General features: G+C 42.9%; 1 pseudogene; it reads right to left on the reverse strand.

Annotated features, from left to right (window-relative positions):
- Positions 1–3,461: 3,461 nt before the first annotated feature.
- LOC112549638 lies at positions 3,462–6,180 on the reverse strand (annotated as a pseudogene).
- Between the last annotated feature and the right edge of the window lie 212 nt (positions 6,181–6,392).

Genomic DNA, 6,392 nt, shown 5'->3' on the forward strand with positions numbered 1-6,392 from the left:
TTGTTATCCTTAACTTTTGCTGCCAGCCTAAGATCCATTTCTGCTTTGGCTTTCCTCACTGCTTCCCTGCAAGCTTGAGCTGAGCAGGTATACTCCTCCTTGGTGGCAGCCCCCTGCTTCCACAGCCTGTAGGCCTCTTTTTTCCCCTCCAGGCTCTCCTGGATTTCCCTGCTCCACCAAGGGGGTTTCTTTGCTTTTTTGCCCCCTTTTATGTGTACTGAGATGGTGCTTTTCTGTGCCTGCAGGATTAGTCCCTTGAGAAATGCCCACCCTTCCTGTACTCCGATGTCTTCAAGGCTTCTATCAGTCCATCCCTCCCTAACTAATCTCCTGAGCTTGTTGAAGTTGGCCTTCCTGAAGTCTAGCACTTCCGCCCTACTAGTTATCTTCCCCACCTTTCTCCAGATAGTGAACCCTATCAATAGGTGGTCACTATCCCCTAGGTGACCTTGCCACCTGCAAATCCCCCACCAAGTCGTCCCCTGTGGCCAGTACTAAGTCTAGTAAGCCATTTCTCCTAGTGGAAACGCATACCTCCTGCAATAGGTGAAGGTCCTGTAAGGAGGTTAGAAACCTTTGTGAACAGGCAGACCTGGCTGCCTGTTTCTCCCAGCAGATGTCTGGGACTTGAAAGTCACCATGATGACCAGGTCCCTTGTGCACGCTGCCTCTGAGAGCTGTCTCAAGAAGTCTAGGTCTAACTCGTCCCCCTGGTGTGGGAGTCTGTAGTAGACCCCCACTACCAAGTCCCTTTCACCCCAACCCCCCTGTAACTTGACCCATAGTTCCTCAATTTGCCCTTCTTCCTGGCCCAAATTAACTACAGAAGATGTATATTGCTCCTTAACATAGAGAGCAACGCCCCACCCCTTTTTCCCCACTCCGTCCTGTCTGTACAGCCTGTTGCCCTGAATGTCCACTGCCCAGTCGTGGGTAGGATCCCACCAAGTTTCTGTTAGCCCAACCAGGTCGAATTCTTTATTTGCAAGCAGAAGTGCAAGTGCCTCCTGTTTGTTCTTCATGCTCCTAGTATTAGTATAGAGGCATCTAAGCCCCACAGTTGGTGCCCTTGCTACTTCTCCATTCTGATGCTTAGCAGGGCCCTTGGTACTTGATTCAAGACTGTTGAAATACAGAGAGGGTTGTTAACACCTGTGGAATGAAGAGTTTAGAAGAGATCAAATAGATTGTAATAAGACTTGATGTCAGTAGATTCCCCCAGTAGTGCCTAACTAAAAGTGCTGCTGCCACAGCCAGGCAGTTGTTTTTAAACATTGGATAGAGCAGGAATCAAAGTGAGGGGGTGAAAACACACCAATGTACTGCTCCTGAATCCACCCCTTGGTGCCTATGTTGAGAAGAAGATTCCAGATTCTAGATTCCAAGTAAACAGAGGTGTCCAAAGCCCTTATAAGGTACCTAAGCTTTGGAGGAGTTCAAGCACATTCCTATATCTGGCATATAACTGAACAGCTCCTCCCTCTCCCTCACTCACTATGCATGTTCTCAGAATAACCTAACTGTTTAATTTTACTTTACAGGAAGCCAAAACCTGTGCGTTTTAGATTATCAGCTTGTAGGCACCTATGTCCTATTGAATATCCACCGGCGAACAGTGGAGGGAAACCTGGGCATATAACAACCTGGCACAGAAATACATAGTCAGCCACTCTACAATCCCCCAGCCAGGATTTGACCTACTGAGAAAGATTTGGTCCTCCTTGAATTGCAGATGGACAGTTCATGGAAGATGTCGACACCTACTCCATAAATGGAGAATGAAAGAGAGTCCAGGTGGTCCAATTTTTCAGACAGTACAGCATATTGTGAATGATTGCCCAAGTAGATCATTTAATGGCAGTCTAAAATCAATCCATGCAGCTACCCCTGAAGCAGTCAAATGGTTATCAAATTTAGGTATTAATCTATGAATGTTGTAATCCTAAAATCTCATACAAAAGAAGATGATATAGTCCTAAGTGACTTGTGCAGGGTCATATAGAATATTTGTGGAACTCAAGTTTTCAGGGTCACGGGACTGTTCCCAAATATGGAATAATAAACAGCACTGAAAATCTAAACCATGTAGTCACATGCTAATACAGAGGTAGCCAACCTGCAGCACATGTGCTACAAGTGGCAGGTGCATCTTATGTGTATGGCATATGGCAGACCAGGGAGGGGACAGGCAAAAGTACCAGATAGGGCAAGGAGTAGAAAGCAGAGCCGCTGCTTGGGCAGGGGAAGGGGATAAGAGTAGCACTCAGGGAGGTTGTGGGGCTAATTTTTGGCAGGTGGCACACCTATCAGAAAGGTTGGCCCCCTACAGTGAACTAAGGTATGTTAGTTTCTCCCCTTAATTACTGCTTTTGCCTTCAATAAGGACTGTGTTTGGACAGTGCTGACCTAGGGTATGCAAACACAAGGCCATATCTTATCAGCCAAATAGAGTGATTTCTGTAAAATATTAAAAAGTGCGCAACCCTGTAGAAGCTGTGAAGCAGTTTTTTGTCATTTGGTAAACTACGAAGTATAATATGGAATGTAAGAAACATAGTTTTGCTGGAATGCACTAAGTTGTATGGGAATCTACAAAGCAATACCCAGAAGGACCAGAACTGTGTCTTGCCAGAATCACTTTATATGGTCCTAAGTGACCAGGAATGGGTAACACCTTGATTGCATTGAACAAATGGCTATCTCAAGTTGAAACTGATGCAAGCTCTGTATGCACACTGACTGTCTTGCAACTTATCCCAGTTAAGGTTACTATTGATTTTTGTGTGCTAACTTTACTCTTGGATTTGTGTGACATTATCTGGTGTAAGGGCCTTATTACACATTAACTTTAGGCATCTCCTGGAGCCTGAAATCCCTGGATTGTCCACACATTAACCCCTGAAACCAGTTTTAAGCCTCTTTAGGTGGCTTAAAGTTTTACCACTTCAGGGCAGATTTATATTTGATCCATCTTACCCAACTTGTGTTCCATTAATGTGTGGCCACTCGCCACAGATGAGCTGCCTACATTGCAGACTTCTAGCATCCCTGGATGCCATGTCTTCTCCTCCATCCTTCTGTTCTGTGTGGACAAACTTTCCACCCCCTGAACTCTGTTCCCCAGGGGGTGATTCTGGCACCAAACCAACTCCTCTCCCTTCTGATCCCCAGGGGTGCAACCCTGTGTAAATAGCCTGCAGAGCACATGCCAGCTAGCCAGGCCATAGGGGAGAGACGGGTCCAAGACTAAGGTCTAGAGGGGGTGGAGGGAACAAGTTAGGGGACCAGTTCACATCCCCATGAGCTGGGGCTTCCTTCCTGAGGCACAGGCTGTAGCTCCCTTGAAAGTGCCTTCTCTCACTGCTCCCAGCCACCCCGGGAGCACCTCCCACACCCCAATCCCAATCTCAATTTAAAGCATAAGACCTTCTTTAATTTACTTCCTCTTTATTTCTTTTTAATTTCCTTGTTACCCCTTTTTATTTTATCCTTCAGTGGCTGTCTGACTTCATTTCACCACCTATCCCCCATCCCCATTTCCTTTCCACTTCCCATTTCATTACCCACCCCCGTCCCATTAACTTTCCACTGCTGTTCCTGTCCCCCCACAACCTATTTCTCACTCACCCACACCTAGAGCAGGGATAGAAGCCGCCCGTGGCTCACCAGCCGTGTAGTGGCAACCCACAGCTGTTCAGGTGAGGGACAGTGGGAAAAGGTTTTTAACCTTAAGGTGTGACTGTTCCAAATGTGAGCTAGCACTAACACTGATCAACATCTGAGCAGCTCAAATACCATGTGTAACAAGGCCCTATGATGGTACACTATGTGTACACTGGAGTAAACACACATTACTCCAGAGGAAATATGTCATGTGTCTACACCCAAAGAAAGGAAAGTAGCTTGCAACAAACTGATCAAGTCTGGGAGAAAATAGAGATACTCAAAGCCAGAAGACCATAAACTCTACAGATTAAACTATTTTGTACAGCTAAACTAATACTGCTCCTTGATTTTGTTTTCTTCTGCATTTGCAAACTGCTAAATTGATACATACTCATACCAAGGAATAATTCTCTAGAAGCTCTCAAATCGAGTGTGTAGTATTTAATGAAAACAAGAAAAGATTTCCTATTTGTGGCAGTGTGGCTGTCCCTGACAGAGTGGGTTCCCATGTTGCCAAAAAGATGACCTTCCAGGAGTGAAATTCAGGGCCAATGGAAACTTCTATCATGCAAGAATTATAGTTATAAGCAATAATCTATTAGGAAATGTAAGATTTAAGAACCCCCAGAGGCATTTGAGTCTGGCAGAGAAGTTGCTGGAATAATATTTGGCTTAATATTAAAGTCTGTCACATGATCTTTCTGGGGGATTTCCAACTAGGCATATTCGTGTACTGCAGGATTTCAGCTCATATTGTTATGACTTCTTAATTAGTACTGTGAAATAAAATTGTTATTATTATTAATACTGATAATAATATTTCCTTTATCCCTTATGTACTTTCAAAGATTTTATCAAGATGGTACTTATACAGCTGTACCTATGCACTTATGGGTCGGGCTGGTATTGGTAGTTTAAATCCTCCAAAGCCAGAGAGAGAGAAAAGTATGGAGAAATAACAGCTACTGCCTGCAGTCTCATCAAAAAGACAAAATAAGCAGGTTGCTTCAAAATCTGGGTGTAAGGGCAAGAGGTTAGCTCAATGCCAAGACATCTTTGGCAATTTCTGCTGGATTTTCCTTTGGGCAGCGAGATTCCTTGGTGAAGAGTGGGTTTTGTAAACCCAGATGCACAAATTGAAAATAAATATTTATGAACTCTCACAAAGCAAAATTGCTATGTAGAGCTGTCCCAGGAGAATGAATATGGACTAGGAAAGAGATCTTTTCCTCATGTTAATTTTTGTCCTTAAAATTAACATTTCATCAATACAACTTCTACAGCCAAAGGCCTATTTACATAGGAAGTGAATTCAGATTAAGATAGGGTCTGAATTTAAAGCAGAATAGCTATTCCAGAGTTAGTTCCTTTATAGATTATCTTAATACAACTAAAAGTGAATTCAATTATTCAGAAGCAAGTGTTCTCATTCTAGAATAAGACTATGTGTATATCAGGAGTAATTCTTTATGTAGCCAACGCATGAGTCTGTATCAATATTCAACTAAACACCATTGAACATGTAATAAAATAATTGTCAGTAACATTTCCCCTTGTAAATCTAGTGTGTCTTAACAAACCAATTGCTAACCTGAAACAGTGGCTTATTCTGTACACAGTTTATGCCTCCAATAAAGACCATATTTGGCATCACTGGCCTGGCATACTCAAAAGCAAAATCAATTTTTTTCAGCCAAATAGATCCATGACTTAAAAGCTCCTTCATTGTTATTGGTCTTTGCAGAAACTCAGAAGCCAGATTTTCAAATGATGAATAAACAAAATTACAAAGAAAAGACTCTGCCAAGATGAGTAACTGATTTTTCACTCGCTGGATGAATGTCATATGGTCTGTATATGCTAAAAGTGTTCTTGGGACGTAAGAAGGTGGAGCTGGACATTGAGTAGCCTTAGAGTCTATTCCACATGGGACTTCCCGCAAGAAGAAAATAGAAGGAATAGACAAATGCAAAGCAATTATCTGCCCACAGGGTAACAGGGGATCTGTAAAGACAGCATCAAAATTGCTCCTTTCTATGAAGTCCATGAGCTCTTTGTTATACAGCAAGTGTGTGCAGGTGCTATAGAAAAATGCAGAGGTTTCTTTAAGATGTTCATTTATTGTTAGAACCCTTAATATAAAATGCTGTTCCTGAAAAATACCCTTAACAAACGAGACGAAAATTCTTTCCAGCTCTTTCTTGGTGAAAGGTACAGGATACATTTTTATAGTAAATGACTCCGCTGATCCCATGTGCATGCTTACTTCCGGCACGACAACAGTTATTTCATGTCCTCTGTGCTGCAGCTCATTTACCACCGGCTTCATGCTGAGCCAGTGACTTCCATCCATTGGCACCACAAGCAGCTTCCCACCGGCAGCAAAACCCAATAAGGACAAGAAAAGCAGCAGCATTGCAGTAAACTGCAGTAAGCAAATCACAAAGCTGAAACAAATGAGTCTTCTTTCCTTGAGGAACTTAGTATGCACTCATGTCTGAAATCAAGTTATCTATATACTAATACGCCCTTTGGCAACAATCCATTTTGCCTGCTTTCTACTTTCGACTTTGTTAGCTTTTCAAGCGTTGACAGTTACTAGTTTGCACGCAACACAGTTCTGGGGAGGAGATCAAGGACAGCCCTAGGTTAAGGTTACTACTGATTTTTGTCTGTTAACTTTACTCGTGGATTACTCCCGTGTCTTACAATTTGACAACAGTATT

This window comes from Alligator sinensis, unplaced genomic scaffold (assembly GCF_000455745.1).
Source record: "Alligator sinensis unplaced genomic scaffold, ASM45574v1 scaffold233_2, whole genome shotgun sequence".
Lineage (NCBI taxonomy): Eukaryota > Metazoa > Chordata > Crocodylia > Alligatoridae > Alligator > Alligator sinensis.